This window comes from Callorhinus ursinus, unplaced genomic scaffold (genome assembly GCF_003265705.2).
Source record: "Callorhinus ursinus isolate GAN/ISIS: 27379988/994484 unplaced genomic scaffold, GSC_fseal_2.0 scaffold7, whole genome shotgun sequence".
NCBI classification, from domain to species: Eukaryota; Metazoa; Chordata; class Mammalia; order Carnivora; family Otariidae; genus Callorhinus; species Callorhinus ursinus.
Window position 1 is genome coordinate 70,806,641 of NW_027397069.1, and position 24,828 is coordinate 70,831,468.

At 41.3% G+C, this 24,828-nt stretch overlaps 1 protein-coding gene across 4 annotated transcripts in view; it reads right to left on the reverse strand.

Moving 5' to 3' along the window:
- The window catches only part of ATP8A2 (ATPase phospholipid transporting 8A2), a 493,533-nt gene that overhangs the window by 241,522 nt on the left and 227,183 nt on the right, over positions 1–24,828 (reverse strand). The gene's annotated exons all lie outside the window — the stretch shown is intronic.

Below are 24,828 nucleotides of genomic sequence, written 5' to 3' on the forward strand. Positions count from 1 at the left end.
AATTGCATACTAATTCACACTAATATTCATACATGCTGAATATGAATGTATGTAAACACAGATAAGACTGTGAGTTCTTGCAGGGTAAAGATTATGTCCTCAGTTTTTAATTGTCCGTACATCCAACGAAGTGCTTGGCACACCATGGCAGCCGCCAAGTTTCCCTCCACGGATCACATTGCAGAAATAATAGAAGCAGTCCTGCTAGACTCTGTGAGGGAAATGGAGCATGTGGAGGTTTGGAGCAGTGAACAAATGGGAACAAAGAACAAACAACGGTCAGCACACCTCTCTCAGAAGCTTTGTCCCTGGGTGAAGTTGGCAGTTAAAGTGGGGAAAGCCTGCCTCTGCAGATGGAATTGTAATAATATCACTTTTTCTTGAATGATTAGAACTGTGTAATTAGCTCAGTCTGTCTTCATACCCTAAAATCATGTCAGCTGTTCATTAGAACACATTACAAACACAAAAAAATGTGCAACCACCACAAGCGTGATCTCCCCATGATCAAATATGGAAGCATGATTCTTTTTCATTCATGTACTAGAAATAGTTTTTCCTCTTACTCTTGTCTCCTAAAGTGAAACGAAACAGCAAATAACCCAAAAGGGATACAATTAATAAAATGGAAGTCCATAATCCATTTTACTCTTCCCAAAGAAAAGGGACAGAAATTGATATAAGATAAATTTCAAACAAGCCCAACTATGTAAAATAACACCAACGATAAGTCAAACACAGAACCACCCCCTCCAGGGTGCCCGGGTGACTCAGTTGGTTAACTGACTGTCTTCGGCTCAGGTCATGATCCCAGGGTTCTGAGATCGAGTCCTGTATCAGGCTCCCTGCTCAGCGGGGAGCCTGCTTCTCCCTCTTCTGCTCCCCCTGCTTGTGCTCCGTCAAATAAACAAATAAAATCTTAAAAAAAAAAAAAGAACTACCCCCTCCAACAGATGACCATTTCAGTTATCCTAAAAATTGATGTAAGAGAATTACACAATGAAATGTGTAATTCTCTTACATCACAGATGATCTGTTGCTATAGTAAAAAATAAAATCTAAAAAGTACTTTATCTCTGAAATGATTAAATATTATTTAAAAAGTTAAATTAAAATATGAACTTGTTTATATTTGATCTGAACAAATTTTAAAGCTAAGACCTCTCTGCCTACTTTAGACATCAGACAATTCTCCAGGACACTTTACTTACCCGGGGCCTTATGTGAGCCTCAAACCTCTAGGTAAAGTTCTTTTAAAATTGAAGATATTAATTTTTACTCAAAGAAAAATATTTTTCAACATATTGAAAAAATAGTTTTGGCTGGTTTTTACAAAGCTAGCTATATATAGCCCATTAAATTAGATTAGTAAAAGCTCAAAAAAAATCACATAGGGTTTCTTCCATTTGAAATGAAAGCCACTGTTTCCTGGAAAGATAACAGTCTGATGGGTCTGAGCAGTAAGCACAGCAATGAGCACGTTCTGTCTGACTTGCTCCCTGATAATCCAAGCAGTAGTAAAGCAGACGTCAGGCCAGTTAGTTTAATAAGCCACCAATACTCTTTGTCAGCTTTCTTTGTACATTCTGGAACTCTTTATTGGCAGGTAATGAAGTTCAGGTCATTAACAGAACAAAGAAAAATATATTCAATAATCCAGCCACATAGACTGTAGCAAACTAGCTAACCAATACAAATGTGTCGGGCAATTAAGTTAGATTTGTAATGATAGTCTGACACTTTTGAGGTGCTACAGTGATAAGGCGGGGCTCTCAATCTCAACCGAGTCATATGGTATCGGCAGTGTGCCTAACCGCTCTTAGAACAAGTCATATACACATGATGCTAAGTGCAACGGGAGTAATTTCTTTTTTCAAGTCCTTGAGTGAATGAAGGAGAGAAAAGTATGCATGAAGGCTGGCTTAATGCACTTTAATGGTCATTAGGAAATAGGCATTCTCTATTTCTTCCAGATGCTCTGTCAACCAAGGAAACAGACTTTTCTTTAACTCTGAGGGCTAAGTTTTGACACACATGGTGCTTCTGTCTCTCTCTCTTTTCTTTTTTCTGTGTGTGTGTGTGTGTGTGTGTGTGCACGCACATCCACCCACCAAGCACAGTGGCAAAGGAGACCCTTCCCACAGTCAGGGAGATGCTACTCTCCAGAACATTATCCCATGAGTCTTGTGGGGCTGTTAGTTCTCATGACAACACGTCTCCAAGACAGAAGCTGGGAAACATCATCACAGACATGGAGAGACTATCCCTCCATGATGAGGATAATTCTTCCTCTGTGGTCCCCCCACGAAGGCCAGCACCACAATATACCCCAATGTTCACCTCAATACCTGGCCTATGGCTGGTGCTCAGAGAATATTTGTGGACCCTCTTCCCCCACTAGAATGAGTCTCCAAATTTACAGTGACACACCACGGCTCTAAAAAGCAGAGCACTGCATTCATTAAAGGGAAGGGAAGTGAATTACCACACAACCTGAGTGTCTGGCCAATACTCATATGAGTCAGCACTGAGCTGGGTGGCTGAATAAGCTAATGATGGTTTTCTAAATGTGTGTGGGGGTTGAGCCAGAGGCAGCTATGGGACCAGGCCCCTGGGCATTATCATTCGGGCTGCAAGTCCCAATGTGCATCCTCCAGGTCTGTTTGTGATGCCACTTCCCAGATTTACCTGCTTTTTTGCCCGTATGGTGTTCTTAAACATGCTGTGGCCAGCACTGGCTGTCCCAATAAGGGGGCTAAAACCTATTTATGCACCACTCCAGCCAACTGCACTTCAGGTGAAGATTGATGGAACCCGAGCGAGCAGCCGAAGACATGGTGGAGGGCCTTGAGTCCACCAAAAAAATAAATAAATAAAATAAGGTAGAAATCATAGCTGTCTTTGTCTGCGCTAGTTCTGAGAGAACAGAAGGAGATGGCAGGCTAAAACCGACCAAAGAACAGTCCAGGAGAAGGGAACAGCTTGAACAGAGTTTGTCAAAAAAACTAAATACACTAAAAATACACAAGTTGATGTGTGGGTAAATAAGCACCCTAATCTACTACAACAGTACATATAACTTCTGAACAGGCAATTTAACTGCAAGAATGTATGCTAAGAAAGTAACCAGATCAATAGATCAGGTGCTGGGCCTAAGACAGCCCCAAGAGCACCATCCGTAAGTACCACGCCGTCAAGAACGCCGTAGATCTAAAGTGTGTCCCAGTGGAACAGCGAGACATACGCCCGTGGTGTACCACTGCATGAAGACAGCAAGCTGAGAGACTGCCTGTCCAGTGGCGTCCAGCTTGGGACAAGCAGTAGGTAGACACACACGTGGACATACAGAGATAAAAGTGCAGGAGAAAACAACTGAGAAAGTGGTTATCTCTGACAAGCACGGATTTAAGTGAATTATTCCTTCCTTTTTGTTCTCTGTGTTTCACACTGAAAATAGGTACTATTATTATCATGAAAAAGCAAATAAGTTCTTAAAACACAAGCTGATTAAATACCCTTTGAGACCTTATTCAATTGTACTCTTCTTTAAAAACTTTCATGGCCACCTTTGCCCTTGAGCGTAGCCATTTGAGTTATATTACACTGTAGGATATTTACAGACTCATGTAGATACGTCTCAACATTCTAAATACCAAAACATATGAAAAAGTCCCATAAAACAAGAGGCTGATGTTTCTTTGCACCCTGCCTCTATGCCTCCCACTCTGGGCACCATCTCTTACCTACAGTCTCAGCCTCACTAAACATCTGCTGATGAGGCTGAATTCAAAATAAGCCAAGGGTGTGGGATTAACTTAGTTCCCTTCAAATAAACACAGAGAAGGTTGTAGAAGACTCAGGAAACCCCTCTCTCCCAAATAAATCACATGTACACAGAAGGCTACATTTCACCAGGAAAATGTGGAGTTTGCACCCTGAAGAGAGCAGAGCTGGCTGTGAGCTCACCAGCACCCCGATACACAATGCACCCGAGCCTCTCTCTGTTTTCCAGTATGCTGTGACACAGTCCAAAAGCTCACTTTAATTTTAGACCCTGCACAAACAGAACAACAAATTCTCAGGCTTCAAAAACAGATACATTGCTTCTACATTACATTACCGAACTACCAATGTAATCCCGGAAGGACTTCTTTGTTTTTCCAGAGCAACTCTTTCAAAATAGATATTTTATCTATACGAGTGGGAGCTCTTTACACACAAAGAATTATTTTTAAAGTAAACTTAGATGTCACTGATCAGGAGACAGTATTACAGTTATCTCAAGTAATTCTTTCTTCTCAATAATGACCGGAACTTCCGGTTTTAATTTCATTTTTAAAGAAAAGCTGCAGAAACCCCATGGGTTTGTTGCCCTCCACTTCTGTCCACACTGCACCCTTGCCCTACTCAAAAGGCCATTCCTCCTGCTGCGCTTTCTTGAATTCCTCAGGGTCCCCACTCCAAGAACCAGTCTAAGCTTAGTAGATCACCATTCCAGAAGCTTCCTGATCACATTTTAGGAGGTGATGGGTATATGTCCGTTACTTTGACTGCAGTGATGGTTTCATGGGTATTTGCATTTGTCCAAACATCAAACTGTATACATTAAGTACGCACCGTTTTTGTATCCGCACTATACCTCAACAAAGCTGCTAAAAACATCTAATAGTAATGGACTCTGAGGGGAGCATTATGTCTATATCCCAAATTGTCTGTCTTCCTGTGTATGGCTAAGTTCTATTTTCTGGTTTTCTGAGTCTCTTCCATATTTGGGCTGCAAATTAAACTAATATTTCAAAGACATAATTTCCCCTTTATTTCTCCAAACTCAGACCACTATATTAAATTTACAATAAATCTTTTTTTTAAAGAGGTTTCCTGAGCACCCCGTGCCTAATGAGGCTCCTTTCCCGACATTGCCTCCCCGACAATGCCCACGCCCCATCCCCTCCCCACCCACAGTCCTGCTGCCCTGCTTTTCCTCCTGACAAATCTGCTCCTCCAACTCCCTATCTCCCCCGTCCACTAACTTCTACTCCATTTTGAAGACCGGCTTCAATGTCACCTCCTCCTTGGGAGAGGTCTCTGCCAACCCCAACAACCTAACCTAGCCAGTCTCCTCTATGTTCTGGAGCCCCTGGTAAATCCTTCAATCAGCACACTCACCTTATCACCCTGAAACGACCATTTACATGTCTGTCTTTCTCAAGGAACTAATTGCTGGAAGGCAAAGACTGTTTTCTTTTGTATCCTTGGTGCCTAGTTCAATGCATGGCACAAACAGCACGGATGATAATAAGAGTGTCAACTTCTATCTCATGGAAACAAAAAACCCAACCACAATTTTCTGTTCATCAGATCTGCTCTTAGAACTTCTATCTCAATTGGCATTATCATTCCATTGTCCTCTAATGACAAACACCAGTTGCTCCACATAGTTTAGATTTCAAACTTCATAGAAATTTTGGCATAAGACCTAACTGGGTTTCCGTATTCTGATTTCCACATACTGAGACGGAAATGCCTATGGGATGTATGTGTGGTGATGATGGTAGGGGTGGCTCTTTGCAAATGCTAAAAACATTAAAATAAAAAGAGAAGAAAAAACATTCTGAAAATGCTACAACCCAAACCAGAATAGTTGCTAATACAAACAGGCCCCTTCCCAAATGTAAGCGGGTTACAAGTAATGGCTCACCTCAAAGCAGCCGCAACCATACTGTTTACTCTCCATTTGGGGCTTAAAAGCATTTTCGTTGATGAACAGGCCCCGAAGCAGAAACATCTAAACCCATGCTAATGCCCAGCAGAGCAGTAACTTCTTTTGATTAATTTACCAGTACTGAAAGCACAAGAAAGAGATCAAACCATGTTCTGTACTAAACAATTAAACAAGCAGCCGATGCCTCCAGGATGGTGTATGTCAGGATGAAAGCCAGTTGGGGTCGAATGAAAAAGCAACAAATATCTTACATTGATTAATGCTTATAGGATTTTTTCCCCTTCAATGTCATAACATTTCATCAATGGTCAAACCGAAGAGTTTATATAACATTGAAAACAGAAAGAAGTTCCAAAAGCTTAAGAAAATTCAGATGTGTAGTGAGGAGAAAAATCAGGTCAGTTCTTCAAAACCTCCAAAACCATTTGGCGGAACTCTGAGCAGTCTACTCAAAAATCTTCCCCATGAAATAGCACAGGGGAAAAATCTCATCACCTCCTTTCGTCGAAAAATAACTTCCCTACTGCGAGATTTTCTTAATTTACATTATCTAGCCCATTCACAATGTTCAATACTATCTATATAGACTGTTCTGAAAACAGAGTCAAAATATAGTACAAATGTATCTCTACTTAATTTTTTTAATTGGAATTTAAACCAAACTGATTCTCAAATCAGAATGAACAACAAATATGTTAGTAGTTAACCCTCAGATTTTCTGAATTAGCTGAATCAATTTTTTAAAACCCAATGAATTTCTTTGTAAGAAGCAGAACTGATTTATATCCTTGTAGAAAAATAACTGAACCAGGCCAGCTAAAAATGTCATCTTGCTGAAAAGTCAGAATTTTTTAATTTTAGATCCCCAAGGAACATTTCTTAGGTAATTCAGTATTATCTTAATGAATTTTCTGGTGTGTTTGGGGGCTACTCCCTACTTCTTTTTCCTAATCTATAAAATGGGGATGATGATGCATGCCTTGCAGGAGTTTAAGATTAAATGGTGTACTAATATATAAAGCATAAATCTTTAAACTCTATCATATTCTCTCCCTCCGCATATACTCAATACCAGTCTATGCTAGATTATTTGCAGAGCATTCCCTCTGCTTAGAATGCAACACTTTGGGGCTAATTCCCCCGCATGTTTGGGGCTCGCCTCCTCTGTTTTCACACAGAACTCATGTCTCGGAAGGGCTCTTTTACTGGCAGCCTTCAGGGCAAAGATTGTTCAGCAAAGGTTCTCTGGTATGTGGAAGACATTATGATACCCTTTACTACTTCTGTTGAAAAATTAAAACTGAATCCCTTTGCATTTTTAAAATATGTGAAAACACCACAAAATTTGGAGATACAAACCTAAAAGCTGACTCTTCTACTGACCTTCCCACAATTCTTTCCCTCTTACGAAGATATATGAGCCCAAAGAGCACGGACATCTAGGCATGTTTTCCTACTCACACAGTCTAACTCTAATGGGCTCCAATCCCTTATTACTACTAATGGAGAAAATAAATGGGTTGTAGTTGAAGTGAATATAAGATTCTACTGATCCCCATTTCTGATCTCTTATATGTGTACAGAAACGCAAAAACTACTATTCTAAGTCTTCTCAAAGATGGTAACATCCTCCCTCAAAAAATACTTGAAAAACTCCTGGGTGAGATCAGGAAACACAAGGAAGAAGGGTCTCATTTTACAGGGGAAGTAGAGGACTGTAGCACAGACTGAACATGATTCTCAGTGGGCTCTGGGATTCCCCCAGCTGGAACTAAATGCATCCTATCTAAGAAGCTCTGGTCACAGGGGTATTTTGAACGCACAGGCAGAAAAGCTGGAGATGATATCACAATGTTGAAGTATAGAATTAAGAAATACATGTGAATTATTCCACAGTGATTTTGACTCTGGTTGTAAAAAAAAAAAAAAAACGCTTTCACTCAGACTTGTTTATACAGCTCAGTTTTAAATGTACTTCTCTCTAAATACTCTTCAGCTGGAATGGTCAGATTTTTAGCTATTGATGAACCCTTTCACTGCTATTGTTATGGAGGCATATATAACATCTGTCCAGGAGAGAGGATGTGCTGATAAAGTTCCCTTTCAGTACCTGATCATCAGGATCTCCAACAAGTGAACGGGGAACATTATAGACTCAACCTGGGTTAATTTTTTTCTAACTATAATGAAATTTCACAAATATTTGAGCACCAATAGTACACAAAGTGACCTCAAATACTTTAAATAATAAATACTAAAAAGATCATTATGTATACAAAAAGGGACTGTAAACAAGCCCTAGTTCAGATTCAAATTCTTTTAACAGCTTCATTACTTTATTTGCCTGTGTGCTACCCCCTTCTTATTTCCCAGGTTAAATAACCAAGAAAGATGCCTAGGCCCTGTCATCCATTCTGCGTTAAGCTGATGTCAGTATGCAAATTCCTACAGCCTCAATGCTCTGTACAAGTCTTCCTTGTTATCACTGGAGTTGTTTGTTTTTACGGTTTTAGTCGTGAGTGGGCCTTTACCATTAATTCATCGAGAATGTCATTAAGCATGTCAATTTCAGCTGGAAAAATGAGGAATATGAATGGCACCATCTGGATTTTAAAGTCTTCTCTGAAGAATATTTGCTGTGGAGGATCCTCTTGGGTACTGAAGGGCATTTTTACAAAGGTTTATGGCAAAAGAATGAGAAGTCACCCCTAAGGAATCCAGAGTATGGTGAAAACAATATAGGGGACAAACATAGGATTTAGTCAGCCTTATGCGTGGCATTCTGTCAAACCCGGGGATATCTATTCTTACACTATTTCTTTTTTACTAAAATATCCTTTTTGGCATGGGTGCACGTGCGCGCGCGCGCGCGCACACACACACACACTAACCCTAGGAAACAACTAGAGGATGAAACTCAGGTTATGTATTTGTTTGCTTAAAAACAATCTTATTTTTAAAAGCATAAGCAATAAAGTTCTACTAGCGTTAGAAATTAATCCTGGCACTTACTTATTTCATTCATGTGACATTCACCTCATTCCGGAAATATCATCCCATTACCCTATCTCTGTATCAGCTATATCTTGGCTGAATTCATATTTGCCTCTATGTGGAAACACCCCTTTACATCCCCAGTCACCAGGAAAATTCCACACTCAGTTACAGAGCAGAAATGGGAGTTCAGAGCAGAGATGGACTTAGATGAAGCAAATGAGATATTCTAAGTCCTTGTGAGATAGTCCTGAAAATGACGTCAGCTCAAATGCAAGCATCTCCTGTCTGATTTTTAGAACCCAAACAAAATATAAATAAAGACAAGTTAATTGTACAATTTGCCTTAAATTCTAGGCTGGCTTCCCTGTCACTGAGCATGACACTTCCCCTTGACATCCATCAGCTTGCAGCATAACACACATGGCTCATCATTAGCCTCAGGAGAACAAGTGGCAAAGTGAATTATGTACTATCAACACTCCCACCTAATCCCTACAATTCCCAAGCCAACTCAGAGCAGGTGGGTCCCTTACCTTAGTGCTGTCCTACAGATACATACTCCTCTCGAATATATAACACAACCAGAAAATCACTATAGCTTTCTCCAAAGGTGTTAATTTCCCTTTCCCCCATCCAGCTTTACTGATATAATTGACACATAACACTGCATAAGTTTAAGGCAGACAATAGGCAACATGTTGATTTGGTACACTGATATACAGCAGAATGATTACCGTCATTGTGTTAGATAACAATTGCATCATATCACATAACTGCTATTTCTTTTCTGTGGAGAGAACATTTAAAATCCACTCTCTTAGCAACTTTCAAGTATCTAATACTTTACTGTTAACTCTAATGACCATGCTGGACATTAGATCCCCAGAACTTACTCAGCTTACAAATGCAAGTTTCTACTCTCTGACCAACACCTCCCCTTCTCCCTACTCCCCAGCTGCTGGTCATCGTCATTTTAGTCTCTCTTTCTAGGAATTCGGCTTTCTCAGATTCCACGTATAAGTGATATCATACGGTATTTGTCTTTCTCTGACTTCACGATTTCCCTTTGTATGGTCTGCAGGACATGGAACCATATTCTTCAAAAATATATCTAAAGTTCTTTCCTTTGAAAATGCAACCTAGCAAAGATAAGAAAACTCCAGTATTTCCCTCTGGATGAACTCACTTTTGGTTTTATGGCATGCCTTGTAAGGAGCTTGTTATTACAAATACTGTCTGGGGCACGTTACTCTCAACCACAGTGGCTTTTGAGATTTCTAACCGAGGTCACATAACAAGGACACAGCTGAGTTGGGATCAATAATGCCATCTGGATTCTCAGTCTAATTATCAGCCTGTTAATATCAGTGATGGAACTGAAGTGATCTTATAATCTCAAAATATGGAACCATGTGTATAAAAATGGAAGTTCTGCCCTTCCTCCAACTTAGTCCTTTCGAAAGGGCCAAGGAAAGGGCGTTCTAAATGAAATGTCCAGAAACACATTTGTTTGTCCAGCGTGCACTTCCCACTAGCATCCCTGACCCCACAAACCTGCATATCTGGCTGATGCACACATCTAGGGGAGGCAGGTAAGAGCAGGCAGGAGGGCGAATGCAAGTCTCACCATTTAGTTTACTATGGATGAAAACAGATGAGAATGAAGAAAAATATTCTGCCCCCAGCTTCGGGGCTAAATCACATCTACTGCCTTCACAGCAGTTTATTAGCTTAAGAACCAGAAAGAATTGGGCAGTTGCCCAAAAAAATTCATACTTGGGGTGAATGGACTGCAGGCTTTTCCCTCTCACAGGATCAAGGCACATATTGGAGGATGTTGGTTTACAAAAATTACTAAACCAGAGCCACAGTAGGAGATAACTAATGACTTTAAAAGTTTCTGCTATTCTAAAAGACAGTATATACTTTTTCTTTCATAAGTAATAGATGTAGTCACAGGATTAACTTACATCCTACAACATTTCAAAAACTTGCCTTATAATCTGCAGTATGCAGATTAAGAATGCAGGACATTCCATCAATGAATAAATCAACTGTTAAGTGATGGTGTACATGTTCCTCAGAGGACCTTCACCTCATTCATCCATATAGGTTTTCATAACTAATTAGCATTCTTGCTAAGGTTCAGAAAACTCAGCAACAGGTGAAGTGGATGAAATTGATCAGCGTGCTGAAAACCTCAGAACAAATCACCGCAGAACTCTTTCAATGGTGCTGCTTGACACCTCAAGACACATTTGTCTGATGTTTCTTTAAGCTTTTCCAGTCCCACATCTGCCAGAACCTGATGCAACTTCCGCCATTACAAATGAAAAATGTGACTGGTAAATTCCATATGTAAAAGCGAAGCAATGTTCCCAGATTCTGTGGCCACCCACAATGGGAGCAAGTCCTGTTATCTCCTCTATATCATCAAGCTTATTCTCTGTGCTTCCTTTCATGTGACCAGACCATCCACGACTCTGTTAGAATCCTACAGGAATTTCTCCTTCGTGACACCATCTCCTCTCGTTATTACTCTCCTAGGGCTGCCACCACAAAATGCCATAAACTGGTTGGCTTAAAACAGAGAAATGTATTGTCTCGCAGTTCTGGAGGCTAGAAGTCTTAGGTCAAGGGCTGGGTAGGTTCCTTTTGAGCACTGTGAGGGAGAACCTGTTCCATACCTCTCTCTCGGCTCCTGGTGGTTTGGTAGCAATCTGTGGCATTCCTTGGCTTGTGGAAACCTTACCCTGATTCCTCCCTTCATCTTTACATGGTGTTCTCCCTGTGTGTCTGGGTTCAAGTTTCCCCTTTATAAAAGAGGAGTCCTATTAGATGAGAGACACAATTCAATCCATTACACCCCTACATCTTCCATCTCTTTGGAAATCTGCTACCTCCCAAAATGGAACCTGCCTCCCCCAGGAAAGCCCCCCTCCGTTCTCATGTGCACTACACCTCGTCTCACATTCCAGATCCTTGAGACTGAGAAGGACAGCAGTGGCCTTCTCTTAAACCTCCAAAGGCCATTTCCAAACCAATGCTTCTTCCACCTGCTCTAAAAATCCCGGGTTATGAGGTCCCGATGCATATTCCTCAGAGTAAATGTCTAAAAAGATTCACCACCAATAAGAAAAGTCGGGGGGATTCAAATAAGTCAAAGCCTTGGTTTCTAATTAGTCCCCACCTTGTCAGGCAATTATCTGGTAATGAAACACGTGTGTGTCCCTCTTTGTTATCTGCTTTAGTCACATGGTCGTTGCCGACATTAACAATGTATTTTACATAGGTACCTCATCTTATATACCTCATATGCACATCGAGGAATTTGACTCTTAGAAATACCTCTAACAAAGGTTGCTGAGATTTCTGTTGATAATCATCTAGACCTCCTGAGTGTCTACAACAAAAAAATGAGAGGAAGGCAGGCACCAGCCCTCAGGTATGGTGGACCTGGGTTCAGGCATCTCCAGAGCCTTGGCAAAACTCACACATCCAATGGGGCAGATCCAGCCTCAGAATACAATTCTCCTGATTCCTGGGTCCGGTGCCCTTCCTGGCATGGACATGTCATGACATCGAGCTCTCAGTTCATAAAAGTTGCATTTTACTTGAATCAATAATTAAACTTTCCTAAGCTTTTAAATTTAAGAACTAAAATTTTGCTTGAGTGGATGTTTCAGCTATTTTACTTCTATTCTGGACACTCTGCTCATTAACTGCTAATTACTACCAAGGGAGAGCATCACTCCCAATATTTTGAGACACTAAGCAACAATCTGATTTCAACTTCACACAACATCAGCATTCTTAGAATGTTAAATTTATATCCAGTACTCATCCAAATTTCCATGATTTTCTAGAATTAGTTGATTTTTAAACTATTTTTTTCAGACAAACTAAAATATGAGAACTCATTTTATTCTTTAAAAAAGTTATTTTCTTATGTAGTTCTAAAAAATGGTATGTGTTCACAACTCTGATTTTTAAAATAGATTTACGATAGCTATATTTAAGAAAGGTGAATCAGCGCAGTCTTATGGACAGAAAGGAATACTTAAATATTGGCTTTCTTGTTTTGGCCAAAGTGTCTGAGAATCTCACATTTCTCAGCCTTCTAGGATAAAATCTAAAGGTCCACACGATATAATTACTAAACATTTTATATCAATCACTGACACACCAAATTAGCTTACAGATTAATCCAGTTGGACTAAACATCTACTTGTATACTAGAAACTCCTATAGCGGAATATCTCTTTAGCCAAATCAAGAAATAGGAGATTCCTTGTCTTTCCTGCCAACTTGGACTTGCTTGCTATAATCCCTCTTGTGGGTATTACAATGACCACCCACTCCACCAAGCCCCACACTGAAGCCATCTACAACTTCTCCTGCCTCTGCCTTGGATCTTCAACCTGATTTTGTCTCCTAGATTTCGTTGAGGTCCATCTATTTTGATCAACCCCATTATCATAATAGTATCAATTCAGACCTTCCTCACCTCTGCTGTTACATCCCCATCCTCCTTGGTGCTATATCACTTTCTACCAATGACCACCTTCTGGTCTCCTTAGCTCTTCAACAGTGAAATTTGGAAACCAAAACAAACACTTCTGGTTATCTTTTCTGCAAAACAAACCATCTCTTTATTGAGGATGAGCAATGTAGGTGGCCCCTAATGGTCTGTCCATTGTAGTATACCGCGGGGGTCCAGTGGATACTTCCAAAGTTTACTATTCTTTGGCACTTTAGTACACATTTCTTCTGTTCACTTGGATTCTGCATTTCACATTATTTTTCCCCAGTTGCACTGAGTGTGCATTTTCCAGGCTGTATCTCATTTTGTTATTTCCTGCCCATATTTTTAATCTCCTGAAGGTATAATTATAATATTACTGTCCTTCCAGGTTTTTAAAATCTCCTCTGATTTGGGATCATCTGCCAACTTCATTAACATGAAGTTTATTTCTCCTAAAATAAAATGGGATACAGCATACAAATCCCAATAACATCAAGCTACAAGTGGTAACCTTGCCATTTATGTTACATTTTATTTACTGTCTCTCCACTATTTTCCATCTGTGTGGCTCTTCTCCAAGCCAAGTTGGACTTGTTTTGCAGTGGAAAAGGGTCAAAAAGTACTGTAAAAAAATAAGAAAACCTCCTTCCACACTATACAAAGGCTCTTCTCAACTAGTTTACCTAGTTATAGAGCAAGAAGATAACAGCTGTAGGTTTCACTCTTTAAACTTTCTGTTCCCATTTTAATATAATTTGACTGAGGGAGAAAAGAATTTCTCTTGCAAGTGAGCCCATAAGGTCAAGAAGCTCCATTCAGGTGGGATGGGGTGAAGGCCTCTGATGGGCAAGCAGCAGTCGCTCCCATTGCATCCCTAACGCACCACCAAGATGCCTGGAAACCCGTGGTAGCAAGCACTGCGGAGGAGAGGCACTCCTGCATTCAGGTTCCGACCAGGAAAGCATCATTCAGACATTTGAGAGAAACTCCAGGCGATTTCCTTCCCCTCCTTAAATGCGTGACGTGACTCTCCTGCTCCAGAAGTTCAAGAGAAAAGGCAGAGTTTTTACTCGCCAATTCTCTCTTTCCCTCCCGTGCTCACCAGCCAGGTAAGAAGTCTACTTGCCATGATGAGTCCAATTGCCAGCTCGCTCATTTACACTAGTTTTGGACCTCAAAAGTTTTGTGTTTTCATGCTTCTTTTTAAAAAGGAAACCAATATTCACATATCCTGTGCTGAACAGCTGTAACAGATGCAGCCTTATCTTGCCACCTCATTAGGAGAAACAAACAACTATAAATCTTGTATCACATCCAGAAAGTTGTCAGCTTGAAACAAAAGCTGGCAGGGATCCAAGTGGCATGCGCCCTTGATTCCAGTCTTTTGCCTCTAGTTCTTACATATGTAAATTGAGAAACTGTTAGCAGAAGCAAGCCAGCTAAAAACAGATGTGTTTAGGGTACACAGACACATTCAAGGGGCCCTCCAGGCCCGGACCCCTCCCCACCCTTCACCACAAATCCCTTCTCCTTCCTATTCCATGTCCTCCCCCCACACCCACACCCTCTGCCTCCCCACCTTCCTCCCAACACAACACATTTTTATCATTTACTCCTGGCTAAGTTCCCATGCCCCGCCATGGTGGTAGACCTCAGAATGAAAATACAGGATATAACAAAATGCCACAGCCCTACAACCTTCCTAAAGATTAAACCATTGCAACTATCAGAAAAAGAGATGGCGGAGGAGGAACAGAAGACTGTAGGATCAGACAAGGCAATAGGGACATCATGCCTGTGTTCCAGATTTGCAGCCAGTGCCCTTCTACTTGAGAGAAATCTCTGGGATATGGGAGTTTAAATCCCAGCTCCCTGCTTACTCTGGGCTGGGAGGGGTGGAGGTCATCTTGGACTCTACTTGGCTTTTCTCATGGATAAGATGGAAACATACTTCTGAAATCAGAGGGCTGATCCACAGATTAAATGGGCTAGCACGCCTGATGCTCTTGGCCCAGGGTAAGACACAGTCCTCAGATTCAGCAAGTGGTACCACTATTTAGGGAAAGTGTTGTCTGGTCTCTGCAAGTGAACGTGATGGTCCCTAGGGGCAGAGTCCGAGGTGGGTTACTTCTAGAAAGGAGGTTCTACCTGCGTACTGGTAGACCAACAGCTAACTCATTCTTCTTGGTCAAACCAGAAAGGATTCTCTTAACTTGGGATTTTACAAAATAACCAAGAGAATTGGCTTGGGCCCAGGTGGGTATAGTTTTTAAAAACTGCACACAAGTACAAGATGCGATTTCTTGGGTGAGTTTTGGCTCAGGCTTGAGTAATCTGCATTACCTTTGTGAGAGTCTGTTTCCTCATATTTCAGCTTGGGGTAAAAACCCACACCCTTCCTTGCTCACCCTTTTTTCACTCTTCAAAGTGCTTCTGCCCCTACCACACACCAAAACTTCCCTCCTGCCTGATGGACACCATGACATCACTACTCCAGCACTTAGGTTATCTCAGTGGACTTTGACCCACACCTCTAAACACTGAAAACTTCTCCCCACTTTGCCTTGATGGGGGATCTCATTTGCTGGTTTGTTTTCCTTAACACTTGCTAGTCTGCATTCCCTGGCACTCTAGGTCAGGCATATCTACACAGCATACACTCTGATCCACTTCTATGATCGACTACAGTCTCCATGTTGAGAACCACCTAAACAAGGGGTCAAAAGACCCATGGGTCAAATCCAGCCCACTGCCCATTCTCATGACTAAGTCGTACTGGAACACAGCCACCTGTATGGCACCCGGAGAACTGACATGTGGAGAGACCGTGAAGTCTGGGATATTTACAGTCTGGCCCTTCACGGAAAACGTTTGGCAGCCCTTAACGCAGATTGTGTCCCCAGTCACACCTGTATTTGTGACTCCAGCTCATCATGCAGACCATGTCTCACAGGCCACTCTCCAAGTGTTTCCAAGTGACCGCTCCACCTATAAGCATCTCACCCTCGTGTTGCACTCACAGCTGATGGAAACAGGACCCACACCCGAAAACACGGGTTGCATCCTGAAAGGGGCCTTCTTTAACCACATCCATCTATGACAGTTAGGCCATCCTTGCTCCTGCTCTCAAAATCCCTAGCCCGGCCCTGAGCCCACTGTTGTCCAGCCATCGCCCAGGCTACCATTCACTCCCCCTTAGAAGAATGCACATATTTCCTGTTTTCCTTGCTTTCCTCACTCACCTCCTCTCATGCATCCTCCCCCTCCCAACAGTTATCTTCCGAACTGAAAAATTTCCAACTTTTATTTCTCACTCAGTGTCTTCTAAGACATGGCCCCTAACTCTTCAGGGACATCTAAACGTGTGTCTCCCTTCACATCCAACACTCTAGCTAGCTAGCAACCAGCAACCTAGGATTTCCAAGAGGGAAGATCCAATTCCCACGTTCTAATGGGGGAATGAAACTACATAACTCAGTAAATGAAATTACATTTTAGGTGTCGGGCTAGAACCAGGTCAACCACATTTTCTTGAGGCTCCCTTGACCATCAGAAAGAACCAATCACTCGTTCTTTTCTGCCACCACTGCACCTTGATCTGACCTCTGTTAGAAAGCTTATCACAATGGCTCATGATGATTTGTTACATTCTGTCCCCTCGACTGGGCTGTGAACTCTCTGAGGGTAAGAGCTGCTTTAAGCAATCCTGAGGCTCCCATATCTCACCCATTGGTAGCATGTAGTAGGTGCTCAATAAATGTTTGTGAAGACCCCACATGCTTTGTAAACAGCAAAGTACTACATGAGTACCAGCTGGAAAAGAGACAAACCTACGCTCCTTAATGTCTTATGTTCAGTTTACTCTCCACTTCCAATCCTACAGGCACCGAAAAAAGGGGGAAAAGCCCTTGGCTAAGAACTTCATCGAGTTCTCACAGATAGGCTTTCCAAGTGTTAGTTCAGCAATGGGCCTGGTTCCTAGTCCCAGCTGGACACAGAGGCCTTTCCAAGTAGTACTAAGCAGGAACAGAAACGGGGACCAGGATGGGGAGAAGAGAATTAGGAAGGAAGGTGATGCTTCACGTACACAGCAACTCACAACCAATATTGAAGTTTATCCAATCAAACTTCATTTCTGAATGTGCACCACATGTTGGGCGTTCTGTTTTGGTCTTCAAAGTAAGCCTGGTAAAAGAGGACTAAAAGAAGAAATTTAACGTGAAAAGAAAGTTAGAGGGTAACTTGATCTTGTTTGTTCACTGGGAAAAGGCAATGTTACAAAAGAGGTAACCGGCTGCTCCCCATCTCCAGTGGAGAAAAATCAAAAGGGAAAGGGGTTAAGCTGTGCCATAAGGTACTGAAATTAGGTAGAAGGAATAATTTGCTGACATCAAAGGGTATCAAACACTATTCGTGGTTTACAATTTTATTGTCAGGAGGTCCTTAAACAGAGAGCATCTGGGCAGTGGTAGCTGAAGAAAGGAGATGGAACAGGTAAATTCTCAAGCTACTTCTTTGAACCACAACTGATATATCTATTTTTTTTAAATGGGCCCATGGACAAAACAGATTGACTCAACACCCACAACTACTATACACCATACACTTTGAAAAAAAACTATTAAAATCCAGTAAGTGAGAGGGTTGACAAAGTATGAAGAACAGAACAAATAACTACTAAATTAGCATGAATTAAAAGGTAAAGATTCCTCATGGAAAGAATATAAGTTTGGAGTCCTGCCCTAGGCTTTCTGGTCTGCACTTGCCATTTATGACCTATTTGACTTTGTGAAAAATGCAAGATACACACAGAGTACATCACAAAAAATAAAACACACGCAGGCACATATAGGTACATGCAAATAATAAGTGTTATGAGGAAATAACAATAGTTGTTTGAGAATGGTGACAACATTAGTGACTTCTATTTCCTTTTTTTCTTTTTCAAATTCAATAATATATACTACTTTTACAGGGGTGGGGAGAGGAAATTGCTCCCTGCCCCCCACCAAAATCTGTCTTGGTTTTCTGGGCAATATAATCTTTCATACCATTCTTTATTATGCTATAAACTAACTTCTCTGTTAATCAAAACACCTGCTGTTAGTCCGGTTATTTCCTTATTAGGCATTGAAGCCTTCCATGACACACATCTCCCACTGTCCATATATCATTGTAAAGGCATGTATACTATTTTTCATAGATCCAACCCATTCAATCTTCTCACATGTGGGGAAATTACACCTCTGAGATAGAAGAAAAATCATAGTCAACTACAATAATTCTACATTTGGGATGGGAACAAAGGAAGGGTGGAAGTTTGTACTACATTTTCAATAAATTTTCAATAACTTCCAAATGTTTATGCTTTCCAGGTTTCTTGACACCTGTGGGACAAATCAGCATAATACAATAATACAGGGCATATTTTTTCAGCCATAAGTTACTCCTTTTACTGGAATAAATTATGTATTTTTTCATAATTTTCATCCCTTTGAGACCTGACTGATTGATCCATAAAACACAATATCCATTCTGTTATCACTTAGTTTGTTAGACCAGCTCAGCTCCTAGACACACTGGAATCCACTGAAAGGACACAATGAAAAGTAAAACATTTCAAGTAAAATACAGTCCCACAGAAAATAAAATAACACTTCTTTAAATGCTTCATTTACATCAGTGAATATTCTTGGCCATGAACGACATATTAAAAAATAAATTCAGGAGACATTTCATTTATTTATCTTATGTATTACTACTTAAATAATATCTAGACTTTTGGAACAACAGCAAACAATACTTTGGAGATCATGTAGCCTATCCCTCTGATTTCATAAACAGGAAATGGGGGCCTCAAGTGTGAACAGTTTGCTCAATGTACTGTAGGTGGGCCAGTGATGGAATCACTGTGTGGCCACCACGTCTTCTGAGTTCCAGTTACGGATGCTTTCCCATCATGCAACACCGCTCACCTCTGCCGTGACATTGGAAGGAAGTGCTGGCAAGGGACGATCAGTACTTCCATTTCCAAACACTATTTTGGGGGGAAAATTTGCTTCATTCCTCTAAGCCCAATGATTGGGAGTAGGGGTTTCATTCCCCTTGGAAAAGCCCAGCTCTTTGGGCTTGGAAACAAAAAAACTTGGTTTTATCCTGACATGACGGAGATAGAGCAGGATGTCTGAGGTGTGTGAGCAGACGAGGGAAAGGAAGGAGGCTGGCAGGTGAAAAGCCAGGAGCCCGGAGAAGTGGAATATGGAGCTGGAGACCTCCCAAGGACAGCAGAGCTGGGAGGATACGCCGCCCACCTATGAAGAAAGTCTAGTTTCCGGTTTTACGTTGTCACCCACAAATCAATCACTTTTATTTTCAGAGCCTAAGGTTTTCTCAGCCTCTGATATCACTGAAATCAAGCTTCAGATGTAGATGTTCACAGTTCTGCGGTATACTCTCCTCTGAGTAGAAAGGACGAATTGGTTGCTGTACACGTAACAATGTGTTTTCCCAGTTGTAAGTGACACTTTCGTATGAGTCACCTAATGAGCCCCACTTCTCATGTGTATGTGTGTCTTATGTGAGATTCTGCCACTCATCCCTCCACTTTTTAAGAAATACCTGATCAGAGCGTTATATGCTACTTTTTGTGAGTTTGATTACACCAACAGGGATATTCCACTAACCATCTGGGTGATGTAAATATCTTACATCGGCTCTCAAGGACTTAGTAACTTTACCCAGAAAAATGAAAATACAAAACTGGACAGGGATCCCTCCAAATAAAAATCACTCTATGGCCAAAAAAGTCTGGGAAGAGGATGAGGAAAACCACAGGCACAAGGATCCAACGGGATAATATTTTAACTATTATGGCTTCAACCAATTAAACAATAAAAATCCAAGAACTCCTCAAATCTCACCTTACATAGTAAGCTTTCCCCAGATCGGGAAATTGAGCAGGGAGTTACAGTTGGCCTTCTTTACAGCATTCATGTTAGGTCTATTAAACCTGAAAAACTGCAAAGTAAGAATATAGAACAAAGTAAAAAAGCTCAGGCCATAAAGAGAAATTAGCACTGGGTACTATTTGCGAGTCTGCGAGGTAGCGTACCAGCCGAGGCTATAAATTCTGAGAAGGGAAGAAGCTACTATGTGAGCCCTCTTTCACTCATTTACTACATTATAAACACCAGCAGTAAAAGCAGAGAACACCAGTATAAGAGCAGGTAATCCTGACACACACTTGTAAGCCTACCTGACACTTGAGAACCACGATTCCCTTTTATCCTTCAAAACTAAAAGCAATTTGATGGAGCTGAAGACAAATCTGCCTTAATCTTGATTTTGCTTTCTAATAATTTAAGTTAGATGTGGGCAGACAAAAATAAGTGCGCAAAGTGCCCGTATACTGTATTCCCTTCTGACATTATGCACGTAAGCACATTAAAGACTCAGGGAAAAAAGCCACTGAATTTAATACTTTCTTTCTCATTGCCATTATTAGCATCCTGAACAATTTTTCCTTCAACGTAATTTATGAAGTGCAAAGTAGGATGAGTACCTAAGTCTCTTGTAGGTCTTTTATCATCAATTCTAACTTTTTCAGTTTAACAAAGTCCTCTAAAAGCAAAGGGAACAAAACAAATCAAACAAGACAAGCCAAACAAGTGTAGGACAGGACCAACTTCATCCAAGCCTTGCTAGGGCGGTGACAATAATAATAGTAATAATAATAATACCGAACCAAGAAGAAGATCCAGGTGTCACAACAGATTCAATGTAATGATGCAGTAAGGTGGACTCAGACCTGAATTCTGATCCTGAACTGTCTACATGTTAAATAGCAGACAAAGTACTTACTCCAGCTCAGTGGGAATATCGAGGCCTGCGCTGAGGGATGCTAATTGGGGTCAAATGAGAACACAAGAAAGCACCTCCACAGTGCCTGGTCTGGCCACACTGCAGGCATCTCACCCCTTCCCTTCCCAGTTTTCTATAGGACAGAGGCGCCAAGAGGCACGGGGAGAGTGAGAGAACAGAGCAGAAATCAAAGCAAGGTCACCTTGATCCTGCCTTACAAGGTAATAAGTAAGTATGCTTAGTTTATAGTCCTAACACAGAAAGAGGAGATGAGGAAGAGCATGGGGGAACCAAGAGAAGCAATTCAAGGGCATGGTCTTGTAAGGGGAGCTCAAACCGAATGAAATCTTGTGTAAGGTCTGCATGGAGGGTATATGAATGCAACAGGAAGAGCCCCCATGTGACAGGACCCAAAACAAAGTGACATTTGCATTCTGAGGATTTTCCGAGGTAGTATTAACAGCAGTCGCTTCCCACGGAGAACGCAATCACAACTAACTGAACAAGATTCAGGCACGTGCTTCTTTGCTCACATGTATGTGCTAATCACAACCTTCCCCAACATTCACTGAGGTAAATGCAGTGGGGATGTCTACTTGAAAACCCACAGGTGTGGAAAGAGCCCAAGACAGAAGACAGGACAGAAGTGGCTCCGTTCACACAAAGCCGGGGTACTCGGGACACAGCAGACCCCTTCTCAGACGCTCAGATGCTGCACCCACATGGTTTTCAGATGATCATCTCAGATGTGTGCTAGCAACAGTGTGATGTAATCCTGACCACACAAAATGTCCATTTTCTCCCTTAGGAACAGACATTTTCTCTGTCCATCTCGCGGATCAAAGAAATAGCCTAAATTATCCAGGAAAGTAATATGGCTCTTAAGTATTGGTGGCTTCTACTCAGGATGGAAGCCCCAGCATAGATAAAATAGAAAGGACACTGATGTTCCTGTTACTTCTGTTATTAACCAGGTAATGTTATTAGCCAGGTACTGCATTAAGCACCTGACATTTGCATGGGTATGTCCATGAGGTAGATGTCCCCACTTCATATAGGAAAAAATGCATGATTCTAGCCAATTCCTTGATGAAGGCCCATAGCTGGTAAGTGGTAGAGGTCAGATTCAAAGCCAGGAGTGTTTCACTTCAAAATCTTGTTCCTTTTCATCACTATAGTTTCAAAGTTTGTTCACATCAGGAATTTAGATATTGTGAAATTCTAAATAAGAAATTATTAGTGATTAATTAATAAATAGGTTAAATAAATTAATAAATAAGAAATAGTATTCCACGTTTTGATGTTTCATAAAGACGGTAAAAACAGGTTTTCGTCTTAACGAAATCCAGCATGTGGTTCTATTACAGCTGACCTAAGAGCAGGAAAGAGCCTTGTGGATGACCAAGCCCTCATCACGCCCTGGGGACAGAACTGCAAGGCACAGGAAGCCACGCTTGGCGAGCAGGCCACACATACTACGGGTGGGCCTCAATGCTGGACCAGAGCACAGAGGTCTCAACTCCAGATTCAGGGTCTGGCCAATTTAAGATTTCCGTCTGGGGCAGTTTCCCATACACAGACTTTGCAGAGTTAATGTTCTATCCATAACTGGGGCAAATCGGTAGGAAATTACAAAGGGGAGCATATTCCCAGTGCTTTGTCATACTTGAGGAAATGAAAGGATTTAAGCATATCTGGCTTGAATAAATATTTTCTCTATAAAAGTTAATCTACAATTACACTTAATGTGAAATATTATATAGAAAAACATCCCACGTGTTTTTGTTGCTGGAGGACTCTTTATAGTTTGTGTTTTATTAGCGGTCCCCCATGTAAGTCTGAAGAATTCCCTCTGGGGAAGTTTATTCCGGATAATGGCTGACTCTAGCCATAAGCATTTCCAATCAGCCAGGACACAGTTGTCTAAGGCCTGTGCTATTTGCTTTTCAGTGTTGCATATACAGCTCTTACCATGTTGTGGATGCTTTGGCTTTGACAAGAGAGAATATAAATAATGACAATGACAAAATCACTTCCTTGGTTGTCCACAGCACTGTGTAGTGACTAATGTTTCTGCAAAACTAAACATAACCAAAAACAAACAAAAACAAAAACAAAAAACTCCAAAGTTCTTCCTGTAACGTTCCAATAAACAATGTTTCTCAGACTACAGAAGTTTGTCATGTAAGGGTTAAGCTTGAATATTTTCCAAGTTTAATGGCTTATCTTGAGAATTCGGGTGACCTTTACACTCTCCATCACACCACAGAGTTAGGCTAATTGAGGTATAAATGCTTTTCTCTGAGATCTGAGGGGAAGATGTGCCCCAGATTTCGTGGCTTTGCTTACCCCAGGTCTGCACACATGTATTGTACTCACTGTGCCCCAGCTGGAGGAGGATGGGGGTGACATGTTAAAGATACCAGTTTACTGCACTGAAAATCAACACAAAGAGAAAGAAAATCAAGATACACACATGAAGCCATGCCACCCTCCTCCACCTCAGGGCCATTCTCCATGGCTTTTCCTTGGAGAGCCTCCCAACACTCCTGCCTGGTGGCTGGGATGTCCTCCAGACCCCTGAAGCCCTTGCTTTCCCATGAAAAGGACTCCTTGCAAGTGATCAATTGCTACGTGCTCTCAAGCTGAAGAGTAGCCTCCTAAATATGTCCACATCCGAAACCCCAGAACCTGTAAATGTTACCTTATCCAGCAAAAAGGAATTTTGCGGATATAACTAAGGATCTTGAGACAGAGAGATTTTCTGGGGTTATCTGAGTGGCTCTAAATGTCATCACAAATGTCCATAGAGGGTAATTTTACTTCAGAAGAGGAGGTGACATGACGACAGAAGCAGAGGGTGGAGTGATATATTGTGAAGGTGGAAGAAGGGGCCACAAGTCAAGGAATTTATTATTTAGAGAAATCCTTTAGAATTCAGCATCTACCAGAACCTGCAAAAGGCACGGAAATGGATTCTCTCCCCTGGAGCCTCCGGGACTGTAAGAGAATAGATTTGTGTTGTTTCCAGCTACTCGGTTTGTGGCAGTTGGCAACTGTGACCACCTCCCAGGCGTCGCTCTGCCTGTCCCCCAGCCCCCCAGCCCCCCAGCCCCCAAGCCCCGTTTCATACACCAAGTTCCAGAGACACCCTCTGCTGTTCTCGTCTACCTTCTCAAGCACAAGGGTATTTCTGCTTATGTACACAAAACATTATAATCTATTTTACACAAATCTGAAAATTATTCTCTTTGGAAAATAATTCTCATTGAAGGATTTAAGTAATAAACACCACTGATGACATTGAGATAAATAAGGCTACAATATTTTACCTTAGCTTTCTAGTAAGTGTATTTCTATCTATACCCCAAGGGTAAACATGTTCAGCAATAGTATTTGCTTGTCAAGTTATTCTTCCTGAGTTTCAGTTTTCTTACCAGAAAATTGGTGTTGCCATGTGAATGAAATAAACACCACATATAAAACTCCTAGTATAATTCCTGGTACATAATAAGCGCCAATATGTGCACAGCAAGTGACATTTAGCCATGAGGTCCTCGGGCTTATCTTCTGTGCTCTTTATGGAGATAGGACTTAAGTCAGAAAGCAAATCAGTCTGATTTCTTTCTAGTGTTACCACACATGGACTTATGCTCTTTTCCCCCTTGGGCTAGTTACTTCTTTGTGCCATGAGAAACAAAAAAGTCATTTACGATGCAGGAAC